Source organism: Periplaneta americana, chromosome 13, assembly GCF_040183065.1.
Source record: "Periplaneta americana isolate PAMFEO1 chromosome 13, P.americana_PAMFEO1_priV1, whole genome shotgun sequence".
Classification (NCBI taxonomy): domain Eukaryota; kingdom Metazoa; phylum Arthropoda; class Insecta; order Blattodea; family Blattidae; genus Periplaneta; species Periplaneta americana.
The window spans coordinates 90681223-90701800 of record NC_091129.1 but is presented as its reverse complement, the minus strand read 5'-3'; the positions used below and the strand labels follow the sequence as shown (position 1 = coordinate 90701800).

Genomic DNA, 20578 nt, shown 5'->3' with positions numbered 1-20578 from the left:
GAATAATGTATTTTTGTGACGTGTAAATTTTATTGTTATATATTGTAATTTTACTTATTATACTATTTATGTTTACCATAAATTTCATTTCATGTTTTGCTGGTTCGAATTTTGTTCTCCGGTTATGAAAAGCCACCGCTGTTCCACTAGCGGTCCACTCAACTGGATTCATCTGAGTCAGTAATCAAGGAAGCTCGCAAAACCAATTGCACAAATCGATCCAAAGTCAACAGTAGACAGCCCCAGCAACACGGCGATGGAATTAAAGCTCCATCAGGACACGAAACTGTATTTTAAAAAGAACGCCGTGGAACAAACTGTGGTTGTTTGTGGAAGAAATAAAAATATAAATAAAATATCCTCATCAACCCCCCTACTGTGAGAAACTTAATGAAATAGCGGAGTATAACTCCAGCATACGAGCCGGATAACAGCAAAGCACCGACTCCCAGTTCAGCCGTGAAAATATCGCCCATCTGAGAAATAAAACTCGACCTTAAAAATGCAACTAATTATCCCTCCTCTGCAAAACTTACATTTTTAATTAAAATTTGTAATATTTTTAATGCACATAAAAAATAAAGTTAATGTACAAGCCATACCAAATTACTTTATAAAAAAGAATTCGAGTATAGGCTACTTCTGCTGATGAAAATATTCTCGAAATTACATTCTCCCACGAGGATTCTTACGGTAAGGAAAAAAAACTGTCACCAACACAAAGCATTCCGGGAACTTCTAAAGAAAGGCACGGAACGTTATCCCGTCTCCTCAGGACAAATGTGTGCGTTGTATATATTGCAATACAAAGAAAGATTACGTCAGATGTTTTAAAAGACTCAACATACTCTAACGAAATATAAATATTGTAAAGTTAATGGAGTGTGCAGAAGTTTTTGAAACATAATATTAAGAAGAAACTGTTTTATAATTCTATAGAATATTCTCACATTAATATACTTTAAGGTCCACACCTGTGGAGTAATTGTCAGCGCGTCTGGCCGGGTTCGATTCCCGGTCGGGGCAAGTTACCTGGTTGAGGTTTTTTCCGGGGTTTTCTCTCAACCCAATATGAGCAAATGCTGGGTAACTTTCGGTGCTGGACCACGGACTCATTTCACCGGCATTATCACCTTCATCTCATTCAGACACTAAATAACCAAAGATGTTGATAAAGCGTCGTAAAAAAAAGAATATATATATTTTAAAAAATATTTTTCTTCTGAGATATTAGCTTCTACACGAGTCATTAAATAATTAGTGGCAACACTGTTTGTATGTGGCGCTATCAGCGGTAAATGATGCAAGGTGATAACAATGAGAAAAAAGAGCATCTGATATGTGTTATCTGTGAGTTTGAATACAATAATCTCATTTATAAGATGTTTGTAGTGAGTTTAATTTGTAGACTGTTATCTGTAGTGATCTAAAATGTTTACCAAATACAAACAAAGATGCTTCATTGAAATTCAGATTGCAAGACGCAAGAATGCTCGACAATGCCATACAGCATTACTGGAAGCTTGTGGTAGAGAGACGTCACCATATCGTACCGTGGCTAGGTGGGCGCATGCATTTCGCAGCGGGAGAAAAGATGTTCATCAAAAACTTGGAACTGGCAGACTGTAATCGGGAAGTGAACGCTGTAAGAGCGCTGCTGAAAGAACACCGTTGTTGTTTATGATTTTGACGGAGTCCTTCTCACTCTTTCAGTTCCTGCTGGAAATCGTGTGAATGGTGCACAGTACAGTTACTTTCTGGAACTCCATTTTCAATCAGCTGTGCGCCGTAAACGTCCAAATCACATGAATTCTCATTCTATTGTGGTACATGATGGTGTTCGCTCTCACATAGCTGCCCCTGTGGTTAATTTACTTCGTAGATGGATCTGGGAAGTTCTGGAGCATCCTCCATACTCTCCAGATACGAGTCCATGTGATTTTGTCCTTTTCCCGAAAATAGAATTACCACTTAGAGGAGTTCGCTTTAGAAGCAGACAGGCAATTATAGCAGCAGTAGAGCAGTCTGTTCGAAGATTAGTACAACAAGGCGCTGTGGATGGCATCTGTCGTCTCCCTTGGGTGTGGAGGCGGTTCTTCATATTGGAGGAGATTACTTTTGAGCACTGCAACAGTGTGATTGTTTCAAAAATGTTTTCTTTGTTGTTAATTCAAATGTTGCCACTAATTATTTCCATTGACCCATGTATTTAACTTCAATTTCAGTGAACACTTGATATTTAGCGCTTTCTCTTTAGTTTTTGAAATTCAAAGTTTTAATTTAATTATAGCACTGGAACAAAGTATGAGCATTTGCAAATCTAGCCTTCTATCTGTTAGTTAATATTTATGTCAATGTAAGCCTGCCTGCCTGCCTGTGTCTTTCTAGTTTAATCTGTCTCTCTAATCTGTAGGTCTGTCTTGTCTGTCTAGTCTACTGTAGCTAATCTACGTGTTTAATCTATCTTATCTGTCTACTATGTCTAAGATCATTTCATTGTGATGGTTGTGACATTTTTCTTCAAAATCTCTAAAAGAACATTATAATAGAAACTGTAATAATAATAATAATAATAATAATAATAATAATAATAATAATGATAATAATAATAATAATAATAATAATAATAATAACTGCCTCCCATTGGAGGTAGCCCAGAAGGACTCAGTATACTCTCCTACATGAATTTTACAATATTAAATGTTTACATAAATTTTGTAGAAAGAAAATTAAAATAAACATATATGAATTATGAAGTGAAGAAAAAAAAATTAAACAGAGTAAATATGATGACTCTGAATTTGGCAAGAGCAGACTTTCCATTTTTATGAAGGTTCTGACCATTTCATGACATGAAGTTCTGACAAGAGTTCTTTAAGACAAGATGTCTGTGAAGTTTCGAGGTAAGTAATATCAACTTATTTTTTCAGATACATTAAATATTATCACGTAAGAGCTCATATATAGATATCAGGTTCTGTGTGTATTTAATACTTTTTTAATGTGTATTAAAATGGATTTGAGGGAGGTGAGATATGATGCTAGGGACTTGATTAATCTTGCTCTGGATAGGAACAGATGGCGGGCTTATGTGAGGGTGACAATGAACCTCCGTGTTCTCTAAAAGCCATGTAATGTGGCGGTTGTGACCACTTTGTGACGGTTGTGACATTATGTCTATCATGTCACAGAATTCAACATTCACTTCCATATAGAGCAGCTGGTTTAGAAATAATGTTGTAGCATCTAATTTGAATTTCTTTCCTGACATATTTTTCAAAATTATTTCTCTTCAACATGCCATTTAATCTGTTATATTTTATAAAATTTGGATGAACATATTTTTGGTTTTAAAATTAAGATGCACGACTTCCCAAATATACAAAATCTGTTACCTGTTCAATAATTTTGTTATTTATCAGTAGTTTAACTCCAGAAGGTGTTCTTTCAGTTATTGCCATTGATTTAGTTGTATCTTCTGAAATGTTTGTTGTAGTTTCTAAGAATAGATTGTAGTTTGTAAATCATTTTCACTCTCTGTCATCAATACTTGGGTCATCTGCAAAAATGACTGTTTGTAATAGGGCCTACCGTGTTTCTAACAATGTAGGGCTACACTCCCGTGGGTTTTAATGATTTACATTCTTTAATTATTTTTTCCAGATAAAAAAATAAAACAAATAATAATGGGGACAAACCAAAATCTTGTTAATATCGTAAGTGTAGCAACTAATGGCCATGAAGTAGTACACAATGAGACCTGAATAATGAGAAGAAGTAGTAGTAGTAGTAGCAAAATTGGATAAGGTTATTACGAAGAAGATGGAGAGATGTGGGAGGAAGGTGGTGAGGTGAGAAAGGAGAGAGCAAGGAAGAGTGAAGAGCCAACAGCTACAATTTTCGACTTTCTATTGTCCTGCCATCTACAATTATGTCTGATTCTTCCATTCTTATAACCATCATTCCCTATCACCCAAATGCTTCTTGTGGTATGGAAATCTTTGTGGGCCTTGCGACAGGAGAATTACCAAAAGAATTGTAAAAATGTAAATACTCATAATCGTAATGTTTGTTCAAAGTATTTTGTCGATGTTTCCAGAATGTTAACAGTGTATTTTAATATCTCCAGAAAACAAAATGAACTTTTGAAGGAACAGACGAAGATAAGGGGAAGATTTAAATAGACGAGAATGAAGAGAAGAAACAGATGAGTAGTTACATAAAATGATATATATGTACTAATTATTATGTGTGAAAAAGCTATTATTGATGTTTTTATAACGATTGTGATATTAACGCGTATTAAGAATGCTAAAGCAATTGTTATTAATATATCTAGCATAAAAACTGGAGACTCTACTCGTATGATTAACATAATTTATAATTCCCTCCAATGTTGAACAAGAAACAATGGCTGCCTTAAAAAATGAGTTGCACAACATAGTTTAGTCAACTGCAGAAATAATATGTTTAAGACATTTAATTTTATCCGTTTTTCAAATTAAAAAATGTGCAATATTACAGAACACACAGGATCAGTATTTGGTTTTTATATACCAATAGACATGAAATTAATTATTAGTTATAAAAACCCAAAGATAATTTTATAATTTTAGTGGTTATGTCAAAGCTTACATGGAATGACCCCTAAGCTACATTCTCTAATCTATTTGTCTTATCTGTATTGTCTATTTGCCTTGTCTTGTCTGCCTAACTGGCTGCATATCTGTTTTTACGTCTGTCTTTCTAATCTGTCTTGTCTTGTTCGTCCGTCCATCTTTCCGTGTGTCGATCTATCTCTGTAATTACATCTCTCTGTCCATCTTTATTTACTTTAATTATAACAAGTTTTAACCAAATATGTTGTAACAGGCGTATTGGTATTATCGTTCATTGATTCTAGATGAAATTCGAATTCACAACAGTGGCTTTCCTGTGCTCTTTCGTACAGAACAAAGTCACGGCCTAAATACTTAAAAATGTTACATTTTGTATAAAATTTGCGTCATTAATCTATATTCTTATTTACAGCTTGTTTCTATGGGTTGGAAAGTATCTTAAACAAAGGAACATGCGAGACAAGAACCTCCAGGTTTATGTCGTTTTCGTGGTAGAGAATTAAGGGCCTATGGTAAGCATAGTACGTTTAACTGAAAGGAGAGCCACAATTGCGGGAAATTCTGGAACAGAAAGGAGCTCTGCAGCATACTGAGAAGGGCAGTGCCGGGGAGGGGATGAAGTGAAGAACGAAGTGGTGAAAATGCAAATGTAATAGAATGAAGGGAACTTAATCCTTGTGTGGCATATCACATTTGCCTCGCCTCATTTGCAAGTGGCCATCGCTTGCCCTCCGCCTTGCCATCCGGCTTATTTACAAACGCATTTTCAAGGAGATATAATTTCATATTCGTGGAATAAAACATTACGGAATTTGATATACGGACTCAACGATTTAAAATCATCTGGATTTATTACTCTAATCACATAAGGGTATTCTGTGGGTGAGAGCAAATTAGCCCAGCGGTCAATAATGAATTATTATTCCGAGGGAATTTCGGATTTTAACTTCCGCCAAAGGTTCGCAGAAAAGAGTCAGTTTATATTAATTTGTAAAACTGACATTTAAATTTCATAATGCTTGTTTCGTAATACTTTACAGTTTATGAATATGTTGTAAGGATTATGATATTCTTATAAAATTAATTCATTCATAGTTTTCTGCTCAAGGACACTGCAAAGCTAGCATTCCCCAATTATTCTTATTTTCCGCCTTCCTCTTATTCTCAGCATGCGATCCATATACGTAAATCTTAATATTATCCAACATAAAATATAATAAATTGTTCAGTTATGTTCCTTGTTATATTTTATCACCCAAGATATTTGTATTCGTCTCGAAATCTGTCTTTCAGTCTTAAATTATTTTCTTGTTCCTTACTACACATCGTAAAGCTTGTCTGCTTCAAGTAGTTGGGGGGAAAACCTCGGAAAAAATCCGACCAGTTAACTTGTCCCGACCAGGATTTGAACCCGGGCCCGCACGTTTGACGTTCAAACCTGCTAACCATTACTCCACAGCGATGGACTTAGTGTTACTTTACATTACAAAATATGTTTTATTACATTATTCTCTAATGTACCATGTCCTTTACGTCATATTATCTTAGGTTATGTTATGCCTTATTACTCGTATGTTTCTTTTCATTTCTTATGTCATGTTACATGTTACATTTTCTATGTTGCGCTACATTAGATTATTTCACATATATCTCTCTGGATTCCATTCTTTCATGAACTAAAGTATGGTTCATATATTACCCTTGAAACCTTTCTTATCTCCATGATACATGTTGATTCTGTGTCACGTGGTACACGAGAACGGAGCAACCGAATAACTGTAGCGAAATGCTTCTATATATCCTGAGGTGTAGGCAGGTTGAGGTCATATCTCTGGGATGATAAACTCTTGTGTGCCTCGACTACGTAGCTTTATGCTCCATAAACTGCAGCTCGGCAACTTCTCCGACATCTGTGTGTGGCGGGCAGCCTAGTAGTCATCGTGTAGGCGAACTCTATTTACGGAAATCGGAGGGGGAAAAGGAAATGAACACGGAGTATATCTAACGTTTTTATATACACATATAAAAAAAAGTTTTGCAACGGCTGTATATTTACGTTTGTTTGCCGCCTAGAGAGAGTTGTATTTCATCCCCTCTTGTAGAAAAATAATTGAATGCGAATGGCTTGTTCTCTGCAATGTAATATGCCTTTCCGGGATTACAAATACGATAAGAGTTTCAATAGAAAATTTTGAGTCCAGTTGTGTAGTTTTTTATTTCTTTTCCACGACATTATTTAGTATTTGTATGTGGAACGATGTTAAGTCCAAGGAAGTATCAAGTGAAAGCGTATAAAATTAATTTGCTTTGAAATGGTAACTGACTTAGGAAATATTTGGGGCTAAGAGGGATCAAGTTACAGTAGAATGGAGAAAGTTACACAATGCAGAACTGCACTTGTCAGAGTTCTTCTGTTTGCCATAAAATGTAATACATCATATTTTCATACCTCGTATTTAAATGCACTAGCGATCAATTTAAAAAATCATTTTAGAGAATTAATATTTGAGGAGAAAAATTCGCTCCGGCGCCGGGGATCGAACCCGGGTTCTTGGTTCTACGTACCAAGCGCTCTGACCACTGAGCTACGCTGAATTCAATCCACAGCACAGGACCGAACCCTCCTCCTTCAATGTTTCCCTTTGTGGTCTGACGCCAAGTTAGGCATACATGTTGACGTATATGTCCAATGTCGACTGCCACTATGTTAGGAACGCACTCAGTTGAGTGACTTGTTTGGCCGGGATTCCGCAGTTAAGTGCATAGTAATCTGTACAGACATATGTACTGCAGCTATGAGAATATTATAGATTTGTTAATTTGTCCTACAGAATAATATAGGTCTAATAATAAAATAATAATAATAATAATAATCATAATCATCATAATAATAATGTCGGTTGAATTCGGCGTAGCTCAGTGATCAGAGCGCTTGGTACGTAGAACCTAGGACCCGGGTTCGATCGCCGGCGCCGGAGCGAATTTTTCTCCTCAAATATTAATTGTCAATATTACAGATATTTTTCTGTAGGACAAATTAATAAATCTATAATATCATTTTAGAGTCTAAAGAGACTCATATGAATATAAACTCATTTTGAACTGTAGATAATGCTGAATTTTTCAGGCCGGAAATCGACAATGTGACTATTTCCTCATCTATTGTATCCAGTTCCTCATTTTCCTAACAACTACCTATAATTGTGTCAGCCAGAAACCTATAATGCTGGTTACTCCGGACCATTATCTGAGTCCGAATATCTATCTCCATAATGATATGACGCAATATTAGAACAGTTCAAGGGCTTGTCCAGTGAATTTTAGTACTGGATTCCACTACGGTTGGAGGAACAGCGCTGAAATTAATTTAAAACACACGAATGGACGTGCATAAAATATCCATGCCATTATGGAGGCCCGCTTGACCATGGCATACGCGCATATGAGGCTGTGAGATCTTTCGACTGCAGTGGGGTTCAGAACAGGGCAGGCCAATGCGGTATATCAGTGTCCAGGCTAGAGAGGCCTATGTACATTTTTACTTGTTATGTCTTATCTTATCTGATTTTTCATAAAAGTTACTAGTAAATGTTAAATGCCTATTCACAAAACCAGTAAATCCAGAAAAGAAAATTCATAAAATCGTTTTCCTTTTGTAATCTAGACCTTTTCTATCCATTCGTATAATTATTAACAGGATACTGAAACGATTTAATGTTAGACCCATTTACATTGAAACAATCGTAGCTTAAATTTAACGTAAATAGAGAAACTTGTAATTATTTTCTTCAATGCACCACTTTACAATAGTAAAAATAAACGTAAATATGCATATGCTTGAAATTATATTTTAATATAAGAGCTTATAAATTGAAAACTTTCACGCGTACAGTATGTTCACATAAAAAATAAGACACATAAGTCAAAATCCTCTATTCCAGAGTCCCCTGAAACCAACAACAGTAACATTATTTTCTTTCTTTTTTTTTCTTTTTTTTTTTGGTTAAGTTTATTTATACACACATTAACATCTATAGGTCATATCGCGTGTGTAGGATCTTTGGATATATCAGTAGGCCATGAACTATTGTTGTTATTATATTACTGTCAATTCTGTTCTATATAGGCCTATGACTTATATTTATTTTAACTATTTGCGTTCAACTTATTCCTCCGCATATCAAGTTCAGTACTTAAGGTTCATTTTTGCATGTCTGCGCTGAAGAAAACAAGGATGAGGTTGGAAGGAAAAGAAAGTTGTATCGTCCTTACACGTAGGCAGTGAATTGCAGTGGGGAAAGTTGAAAGCACCTTAGTTACAATTTTTAATCATTAAGGGAACCGAGAGATCAAAAATCCGATTATTTATTTTGTGTTAAAAAAGTACAAAACTTACTCTTTAAAACTATATATAGACCTATATATTATGAGGGTGTCTCTGCAGATAAGCCCTTTAAATGGTCTCTTTAAATTTGAGGGCGCATGTAATTCATGCAGCGGAGCGTCCTCTTTTTTTCAATGCAGATTTCCTTAAGTTGATATTTTTCAAACAAGTGCATTTTCCTCTGAAACTAATGAAACGATTTACACGAAATTGTTATAGTTTTTTCTACAGCCTGTGCTCTACAAAGTAGACGTCCGGGTTTCAGAATATCACACACATAACACGAATAAAAAATATATATGCATTGAAAAAATGGCAAAATTGTTAATCAAAGTTCAATATTTTTCTGTTTCATTAACGGTGAAATATTTAACAAAATTTTGCCTTAGAATGTAAGGTACATTACTTGATAACTTAAAAAATAGAAGGCATATGAGTGAAGATTGTAGCAATTAATGTGCACCTGAAGAAAGAGGTACATTTAGCAAAGTGGGAAAACAGTTTATCAGTTACGTCCTATCTTTTGTACTTAGATACGAAAATAGTAAATTGTCTTATACACCACTGAATTCATAATAGTGAATTATGTAACTATGAAAATTGTTATTCCACTTTGAACACTAAAAGTCTAGAAATATTGAATTAAACTTTTGTGCTGAAATTCTTTAATTACAGTCATCACTACCCGCTCCCCTTAAGACGATTATGATTAAGGCGGTGATGAATCATGGTATGTAAATTTCTAACTCTGCGTTTGCCTTGTGACTGAGGAAAACCATGAAAAAACCTCAATCATATTGGCTAACGACGGGGTTTGAACCTGCGATCTCCCTATTGCGTTATCACTGAGCCAATTCGCTCGGTAGCAACATTCTTTCAATGTCAGAAAAACAGAGACTTTTTTTCGTTATTCTTCTCTTTACGTTTTATGATTGGTTACTCTTTACGGTTATTTTTTCACTTCCAATGATATTTCATGACAATTTTACGGGTTTTTTATTAGGTTATTTTACGAAGCTTTATCAACATCTTAGGTTATTTAGCGTCTGAGTGAGATGAAGGTGATAATGCCGGTGAAATGAGTCCGGGATCCAGCACCGAAAACTATCCAGCATTATCTCATATTGGGTTGAGGGAAAACCTCGGAAAAAACCTCAACCCAACAGGGAATCGAACCCGGGTCACCTGGTTTCTCGGCCAGACGCGCTAGCCGTTACTCCACAGGTGTGGTAAATTTTACGGTTATTTACGTATTGTTTTATTTACAGATGTTTTGTGTTTGGGCCCCTTATGTACTTTTTATTTCTATATTTTAACTTAAAACAAAAAACGTACAATATTTTCATTCTCAGCTAACGATACGAACAAATAGGGTTATCACGAAGTTGAAACTAATACCAAAAATTATTCGGGTTTCTTCAAACTATCTACATTGTGAGACAGCAACCGATCTGATGACGTAACTGTCACGGCACGCACAGTTGTGAAATGAGCGAAACATGTTGTACAGTCAGTAAAACAACTCCGCATAACTGTGTCACATCTCGCAGTTTGCATTTGCATCACGTAGGAGCAAAGTTGGCAACCCTCACGTCACATCGGAACCTGCTTGTCATGCCAAGCGTCACACAAATGAGTGTTTTTCTTTGTAACTTCCCTCAACCTCACATCAAATTTGCATAGAAATAATGTCAAGCATGTTCATCTCTCAAATGTAACCTAACCCTGCACCCATAAGGCCAACTGTCCTCCACTATTGATTTTAGATCTTTTTACTGCTCTTCTGACAGCCGCTGTCACGTAATACTTTCACAGGAAAAGCAGCCCTTCTCCGAAATGTGTCGTGTCGGATAATGTTGACGTTCTTATTTGTACACGACTACATGAATGGGACGTATTTTAGGGGAATATGAGACAGTAGATTGGCATGGTGATGCATTAGTGGCTGTCATGTATTCCGAAGGTTCGAGGTTCGATCCATTGGCCGGATACCCTAACTTGGATTTTCGTTGCTTCCCAAGCCTACACAAGCGACTTATGGGCTATTACGAAGGATTATAAACAGCTTTCTTCCCAGTCTTGTAATCCCTTACTGTCATTTAATTCCTCATGCCATCCATTCATTATCTGGACAAAATCTGCCAGCTGTTCGGCAAGTCCACTACATTCTTGCTAATCCGGTTCTAAGTAATCTGACGTCTCAATGGACGGAGTTACGCAAAAAGAGACCAACCGACAAAAACTTTTTTTTTTATATTGACCATTGAAGTAAATCTGGTTATTTATTAAACGTTTTATACAAGAAGTATTGTGACACTCACACTATTACAAGAATACCACATACAGAGTCCAAAAATAAACCATTTTAAAAATATTAAGACGCCATATCCTTTTCTAGGTACCTAACATAAATTTATTTAAAATGAATTATTATTATTATTATTATTATTATTATTATCATTATTATTGTTCGATTAATTCAAATGTGTCTCAGTGAAACTTACAGCAGAGTTCTTAATATCACATACAGAGTCCAAAAATAAACCATTTTAAAAATATTAAGACGCCATATCATTTTCTAGGTACCTAACATAAATTTATTTAAAATGAATTATTATTATTATTATTATTATTATTATTATTATTATTATTATTATTATTATTATAGTTCGATTAATTAAAATGTGTCTCAGTGAAACTTACAGCAGAGTCCTTAAAGGCCAGTTTTTATCTGATGCTTTTCCAATTCACTTCGGCCTAAAGCAAGGAGATGCACTATCACCTTTTCTTTTTAACTTTGCACTAGAACAGGGCTGGGCACATTACGTGATTCTGAGAAATGAGCGCTGTGTGCTTTAAAGAGCAGGTCTTGCGAGCGCTCTAACGTATGCATACTGTACGTCATTCAGTGTCGTTGCAGTGCTGACTCTGCAGTATGATGGCGAACTTTGACGATGGAGCTTCCGCTCATACACTAAACTGTCCCGCTATTCCCAATGCGTTTAATGTATCATGGGAGGAGGAGTTCTTTTTGGTAGAGAGCAGTGGATTAGCAAAGTGTTTAATTTGGCATAAAACAATCCAACTGATTAAGAGGTTCATTATCCAACGACATTATTTTTTACAACATGCTACTGAATATGACAAATATGTTGGTAATGAACGCCATAAATTAATACAACTTAAAGAAAATGTTTCTCAGGTACATTATATTAGAGTATCTATTTGATATTTACATTGCATTATAGGTTATTATACATTTAGTAACATATAATTTTAAATTATACAAGTATTAATATATATCATAGTATAGTATATTACAGTTCATGATATATCATATATATTATACAGGGTGTTTAAAAAATACGGGGCATAATTTCAGGTATGTATTTCCCACATGTAGACAATCAAAATAGTTCATTACAACATGTGTCCGGAAATTCTTTATTTCCGAGTTATGGCCTTCACAACATTGAAATTCACCGGAACGTTTTTCTTTCCGCGGGTCGATGCCGTCAAAGGAGACATTAAGAGGGCACTCTGACAGTTCATTCCGAGGCGAAGGTTACATTCAGTGTTGCGTAGGCGTTAGACTGTGCGACATGTGTTCAAATCAAGAGCTGGCAGAGATACACTTCATGTACGGTAAGGCGGACGGCAATGCTGCGCTGGCTCGTCGTTTGTACCAGGAGAGGTACCCACAGCGACAATGTCCAGATCGGAAGACATTTGTACGTCTCCATTACCGTCTGTGCGAGTATGGAAAATTTAACTCTCCTGGTTTGGGAAGGGAACGACCAAGATCTACAACTCCAGAAGTACAGGAGGAGATTCTGGAGGCTGTGAACATGACTCCTTCTATCACCACACGAAGGGTAGCGTTGCAAGTCAATGTTCCTCATACGACTGTCTGGAGACTGTTGAAAGAGTATCAATTGAATCCTTATCATTTGCAACGTGTACAGGCCCTGTCACCAGCAGATTACCCTGCACGAGTTAGGTTCTGTCAGTGGTTCTTGCAGCAGTGTGGTGTAAATCTGAACTTTCCTGCCTTAGTATTATTTACAGATGAAGCACAGTTCACACGAGATGGCATAACAAATTTCCACAATCAGCATGTATGGGCGTATGAAAACCCACGTGCAACTGTTCCATCTCATCACCAGGTGCGATTCTCCCTCAACATGTAGGCTGGTATCATTGGTGATCGATTAGTTGGATCCCATGTACTTGTAAACAGACTTACGGGGCAGGCGTACACAAACTTCCTGGAAAACACCATACCTCATGTTTTAGAAGACACTCCACTGATCAATCGTCAACACATTCACTTCTTGCACTATGGCGCTCCTGCACACTTCAGTTGTACGGCTCGCCGGTACTTGGATCGAAGGTTTCCTGATCGATGGATAGGGTAGAGGTGGCCCAATTGCTTCGCCTCCACGCTCACCTGATCTGAACCCTCTCGATTTCTACTTGTGGGGCCATTTAAAATCATTGGTTTATTCGTCTCCGGTGCCTGATTTGGAATCCCTTCGGAATCGAATTGTGGCATGTTCTGAGGACATACGCAATACTCCTGGAGTTTGGGATCGTGTTCGCAGGTCAATGAGACATCGATGTGAGGTCTATATTCAAGCAGGAGGTGGACATTTTGAACATCTTCTGTAATGACAACGACCTGCAGAAAGAAAAACGTTCCGTTGAATTTCAATGTTGTGAAGGCCATAACTCGGAAATGAAGCATTTTCAGACACATGTTGTAATGAACTATTTTGATTGTCTACATGTGGGAAATACATGCCTGAAATTATGCCCTGTATTTTTTAAACATCTGTATATTATGAACTGTAATATACTATACTATGATATATCATAATATTTGTATAATTTAAAATTATATATTACTAAATGTACTATAATAACTTATAATGCAATAAAGATATCGAATAAATACTCTAATATAATGTATCTGAGAAACATTTTCTTTAAGTTGTATTAATTTATGGTCATGTCATATCATATCATATCATATCATATCATATCATATCATATCATATCATATCATATCATATCATATCATATCATATCATATCATATCATATCATATCATATCATATCATATCATATATCATACAGTATCATATATCATATAATTTAATTACATTGATAGATGAACTCTGTCCACAGCAAGTAGGGGAAATGGAAGCCATACGCCTGTCTCGTAAAACCGTGGTGAGGAGATTGCAGTATATGCGTATGGGTTATGTAAATAAGCCTAATGATTTGTGTGTTTGCATAGAGTGAAGTTTATTTCATTAAATTAATAAGAGTGTTATAAATTCTGTACTGTACGACGGATTGATGTAATATCCTTATAAACTATTATATACTGACAGACTGAATGACTAGAATGACCGTGGCTCTTGTTATATTAATGCAGGGAAGGTAGCTGTAATGCCAGTCCGCCACTGAGTGAGCGTTCTGCTCTAGCTTGGAATTGAAGTGCCTTGCGGAGAGAGAGCAGCTCTGGCAGACTAAATGGAGCCGCTCTCATGCCCGGCCCTACACTAGAATATGCCATCAGGAAAGTTCAAGATAATAGACAGGGTTTTGAATTGAACGGGTTACATCAGCTTCCTGTCTATGCGGATGACGTGAATATGATAGGAGAATATTCACAAATGATTAGGGAAAACACGGAAATTTTACTTGAAGCAAGTAAGGCGATAGGTTTGGAAGTAAATCGCGAAAAGGCAAAGTATATTATTATATCTCGTGACCAGAATATTGTACGAAATGGAAACATAAAAATTGGAGATTTATCCTTCGAAGAGGTGGAAATATTCAAAGATCTTGGAGCAACAGTAACAAATATAAATGACACTCGGGAGGAAATTAAATGCAAAATAAATATGGGAAATGTCTGTTATTCGGTTGAGAAGCTTTTGTCATCTAGTCTGATGTCAAAAAATCTGAAAGTTAGAATTTATAAAACAGTTATATTACCGGTTGTTCTGTATGGTTGTGAAACTTGGACTCTCACTTTGAGAGAGGAACAGAGATTAAAAGTGTTTGAGAATAAGGTTCTTAGAAAAATATTTGGGGCTAAGAGGGATGAAGTTACTGGAGAATGGAGAAAGTTACACAACGCAGAACTGCACGCATTGTATTCTTCACCTGACATAATTAGGAACATTAAATCTAGACGTTTGGGATGGGCAGGGCATATAGCACGTACGGGCGAATCCAGAAATGCATATACGGTAGAGTGTTAGTTGGGAGACCGGAGGGAAAAGATCTTTGGGGAGGCCGAGACGTAGATGGGAAGATAATATTAAAATGGATTTGAGGGAGGTGGGATATGATGATAGAGAGTGGATTAATCTTTCACAGGATAGAGACCGATGACGGGCTTATGTGAGGGCGGCAATGAACCTGCGGGTTCCTTTAAAAGCCATTTGTAAGTAAGTTGTTGTTATTATCATCATCATCATTATCTTTAATATCATTATTAACAGAAACAGTTTTATTACATCATATTCCATAAAATTAAGAATCACAATCTATTTAAAGAATGGAATATAGTGCATGTTTTCTATTACTACAAGTGACACTGGAGCATTTTACAAATGCAATTGTTATCAGAACTGACAGCTTGACATTAGTCTAATAAAAAGCGAAAAGAGAATTCAAGAAATCCCGATGCCCATGATTGATAGAATGATTAGAGAGTTTTGATTTATTGCTTTGTATTTTATTGATATTCATCAATAAGGATATACGACTAGTAGTACTTATTGCTTATTCACTTTCAAGTAGATCTCGCAACACTGGAAAGATAACAGCACTCGTAAAATTTGGCATATGCAGCATCTTGCAAAGTCTTCTTGAACTTCGTGTTGCGTTATATTGTCACATTTTCATCAATGGTATCTCGAAACAAAGACGCATTCACGTCAAACTCTTCTTATGAATATAATTGCTTTTGTTTTCATAATTCGTAGTTTTCTACCCAAATGCTGCAAGTCCAGAATTCTTCAATCTTCCCAATTTTCCGCCTTCCTCTTAGTCCCTGCATTTGATCCATATATCATCTTAATGCTGTCTATCATCTGATATCTTCTTCTGATCTGAGCTTTTCTCCCGTTCACATTCCTTCTGGTTAATACTTCAGTAGGCAATTTCTTTTTAACCAGTTACCTAGGCCATTTATTATTATCTTCCTGTTCAGTTTCAGCATTTTAAATTTTAATTTATAGAAGTAATAATTTATTTTGGAATAACGTATTTAATTTTATGCTCGGCCATACCGAAATTTAGTAATTATACACCTGGTAGCAGCCCTTTAACGGACCTCATTAAAGTACACCAATTCATTAAAGTTCAGGTGTTCCACCAATCAGAAAACACCATTGTAGCAATATGAAAGCGCAAGTATCTATTATTCTCGGATATGCAATCGAAAGACAACTAACGAAACGTCACGGAGGCTGGAAATCCAATACTGTCGCAGAAGGTTATGTTCTGTTACTAAAATAATTAGCGTTAATTGTAAATAATATTCATATAAATTCAATTTGTTATCTGGTTTTTCAATGTCTAAATCAATTTCAAGGTTATATAAAGATTAATGTTCATTTTACTCTCTAGATTATATCAAGGTCAATGACATTTGTTCCTCGGAAAAAATCAATACTTTCGCGTCTGCGCACATCTCACAATTTACGTGATATTGCACAAGGTCAGTTCCGCTCCTCAGTCAGATAAGAATACTTATGAATAATTTCAAGTTAGAAGTATGGTCGAGCATAAAAAGTCGTACGAAACTTGCCTATAATGGTAATTAAGACGCTCGTATGAAAATTATGAAACTCGCGTCTTAATTAGTACCATAGGCTCGTTGCATAATGCACTATTAGAATGTATTAGAATTATTATTTAATAAAATAGATACTAAATGAAATATCATAGGTAAAAGCTAAGTAATACTGCAGAATGCGTCATTTCTGCTGAATTCGTGCTAAGATGCTCGTAAGATGAAAATTGTTGCCTCATACGCTTTTATCACAATAGCGAAGCATACTCTTAAAGCAGGAGTAATATCTTACTGTAATTTTCATAAAAGTACATTTTCTTTAGAAGCAAAAATTAGTTCATGCCAAAAAAAAATACAAGGTTAGCACATCACCCCAGAAAAGGGGATTAAAGGTGAAGTGAGATAAATTATGAACACAAAACCAAGAAATTATTCCGCTTTAGATGGCGAAAACGATAATCCATTACGTAGCAGAATTTACAAGCACAGATTACGTAGACGAGATAAAAGGCGTTATACTAGACGTTGGTGGAAATAAGATAAGAAATTGAGCTCCGGGCTGCAGAAATTCTCTTAATGAGCACTTCAACAAGACAAATAAAATTAAATGATAAAAGAGCAGTCTCCTTGCAAAACCACAGTCTGTGTAGAAAGTGTTAACGTTTTACAAACACCTCAATTATTATTCTGTATTTCTGGTGTACCTCAGGAATAATACACAGGGTTTTCATTACAAAACTTCTCAATCTAAGTAACTACTTATTTCAATTATATTTAATTTTAAAAACTCATCAATTGCGATACTGACGGACAAGCTTAAAATCAGTGTGAATTGCATTTTAGGTTTCACCCCCTCATCCCCACCCCGTTTGAAATGTTAAATTGCACCCCTATATTATGATAGTTAAATTTGAAAGAGCATTCAACTTTTATACTCTCATTTATTTGTTCTCACATCTTCTGTTTTCTATCGTCGCTTGGCAAGCTTGATTGTTGATTGAAGCTAAAAAGTACAAGATTATAAAGATTGTTGTTGATTACAGGTTATTTCAGATAGTAACACTAATATCAAGGAATATAAGGATTGTGTATTTTGAACCTATTGTTTACTTACTTACAAATGGCTTTTAAGGAACCCGAAGGTTCATTGCCGCCCTCACATAAGCCCGCCATCGGTCCCTATCCTGTGCAAGATTAATCCAGTCCCTATCATCATATCCCACCTCCCTCAAATCCATTTTAATATTATCCTCCCATCTACGTCTCGGCCTCCCTAAAGGTCTTTTTCCCTACGGTCTCCCAACTAACACTCTATATGCATTCCTGGATTCGCCCGTACGTGCTACATGCCCTGCCCATCGCAAACGTCTAGATTTAATGTTCCTAATTACGTCAGGTGAAGAATACAATGCGTGCAGTTCTGCGTTGTGTAACTTTCTCCATTCTCCTGTAACTTCATCCCTCTTAGCCCCAAATATTTTCCTAAGCACCTTATTCTCAAACACCCTTAACCTATGTCCCTCTTTCAGAGTGAGAGTCCAAGTTTCACAACCAAACAGAACAACCGGTAATATAACTGTTTTATAAATTCTAACTTTCAGATTTTTTGACAGCAGACTAGATGATAAAAGCTTCTCAACCGAATAATAACACGCATTTCCCATATTTATTCTGCGTCTTTTATGAACAAAGAATCCTGTTCCTAATTGGTGATTATTGTTTCCTTCCCCATAATACAAGTAATCTCCTATTTGTGATATGCCATTTCCATCTAACCTAACCTCTTGTACTCCCACGAAGTCTATTCTATGTCTAGCTACTTCTTTTGCTACTAATGTTACCCCTCCTGTCCTATAAAGACTAGTTACGTTCCAAGTGCCAAACCTCAAAACCTTATTCCTTTGCTGTGGTCGTGCCAGAGAATCAGTCCTATTCCGAGGCTTATTGTAGGGATTCGTAACAAGCTGTTTTTTACGGTGATGGGTTGTTAGCCCTTCGCCCAACCCCCAAGCTGGAAGACCACCCCTTATCGGCTGTCTACGACTGCTTATTCAATATATTCACAGCTACCCTTATCCGCAACCTGATGACGCGCCATGCCGTGGTGATAGGGACCCACAATACAGGGACCTATTGTTTAAAAATTTAAAACAAGATAGATGATAATAAAAGCTGAAAATTTGGATTTACGTTATTTATATTTGGTTTTGTTATTATGGCAATGTTATGTAGAGAAGAACCGAAATGGGCTGTATTAATGTCTAGCCAAAAATGAAGCACATTTTGAACAGTTAATTTAATAAATTAGATAATTAAATTTAGAAAATTACCCAAATATCCTCTGATTGAGGTTGGTTCTGGCTGGTATGAACTTACATTATTATCAGGCAGTACATCTCACTTGACGATATGACGTGTCAGAGAAAGGGCAATAAGTTTTTGTATCAGCGGCGAGCGGTGATAACGTTTTCGGGGAAGCAATTCCATGGAAACACTGTATGTAGGCAACAGGCATCGACACCCAGTCGAGCAATGGCATACATAAAGACATCGATTTCCTTCACATCACGCTATCGCACGCCACTGGTTTGTATTCATCTGAAGTCTGATTAGTGTAATATGTAGCTAATCGGCGATGGAGGGGGAAATAAACTTGGCATCCTACCACATTATCGCCTGGCCTAGTTCCTCATAAATGGTGTCTTATAAGTATCACTTGTGAGGTTCATACCTGTCTTCGGACAACTGACTAAACAATAACAATTACCCAAAATAAACTGTGGTTTCATCCTACAATTAACTGACAATAACAGCAATCCAGGTTGCCAGACGACGATAGAAAAAAAGAGAACAAATGAATAATATATATAAACAATTGAATCTACTCTTACAAGTTTAAGTATCATAATGCTATAGGAGTGCTATTTAACATTTCAAAGAGATGATCAGATGGGTGAGGGGGTGAAACCTAAAATGCAATTAACATTAGTTTTAAACTTTCCTTTCAGCGTCTAACAAGCAAACATTCTGATGGGGGCAGATAAAAAAGTTATTTTTTTTTCTTTCACCATGTTAATAATGTCAAAAGAAGTGCTTATACAAATTTTGGCCACTCGACCGCAATTACGAGGCCGTTCAGAAAGTGATTTTCCCTGGGGCAGTTTACAGAAAAAAGCACAATTGCATGAAAAGATTTATTGAAAGAGATACAGCAATTGTTGCGTTATTTGTCAACATATTCCCTATTATAATTAAGACATTTGTCATATCATGGGATCCTTGTGTCCTAGAAGTCAGCCGCCTGGGATCGAAACCAGCGTTTGACAGCCGTCTGCACCTCTCTGTCGATCCCATGATATGAAAAAGTCTCAATTCCGGTAGGTAATATGTTGAAAAATAGCCCAACAATTTCTGTGTCTATTCAAATAAATTTTTCTAATGAAATTGTGTTTTCTCTTTGTTAACGGCCCCTGGCGAACTTATATTTTTACGGCCCTCGTAATTGCTGTCGAGTAGACAAAATTTATATAAGCACTTGTTTTGACATTATTAACATTGTGGAAGAAAAAAAATACTTTTTTATCTGCCTCCATCAGAATATTCGCTTATAAGCGCATATTGACGTATTTTTGTTTAATTAAATTTCATTGAAATAAATAATTATTTAGACTTTGAAGTCTTGAAATGAAAGCCCGGTATAATTTATACGTTGCGTTTAAAATGCTAATACCTCTATAATTTGTAGAATTGTTACGA

General features: G+C 36.0%; 1 protein-coding gene and 1 non-coding gene across 10 annotated transcripts in view; one reads left to right on the top strand and one right to left on the bottom strand.

Annotated features, from left to right (window-relative positions):
- Positions 1 to 20578, top strand: part of LOC138712107 (filaggrin) — an 858710-nt gene that overhangs the window by 376073 nt on the left and 462059 nt on the right. The window lies entirely within an intron of this gene.
- On the bottom strand, positions 7142 to 7214 carry TRNAT-CGU (transfer RNA threonine (anticodon CGU)). Its single transcript has one exon. It is a non-coding gene; the product is annotated as a tRNA-Thr (tRNA).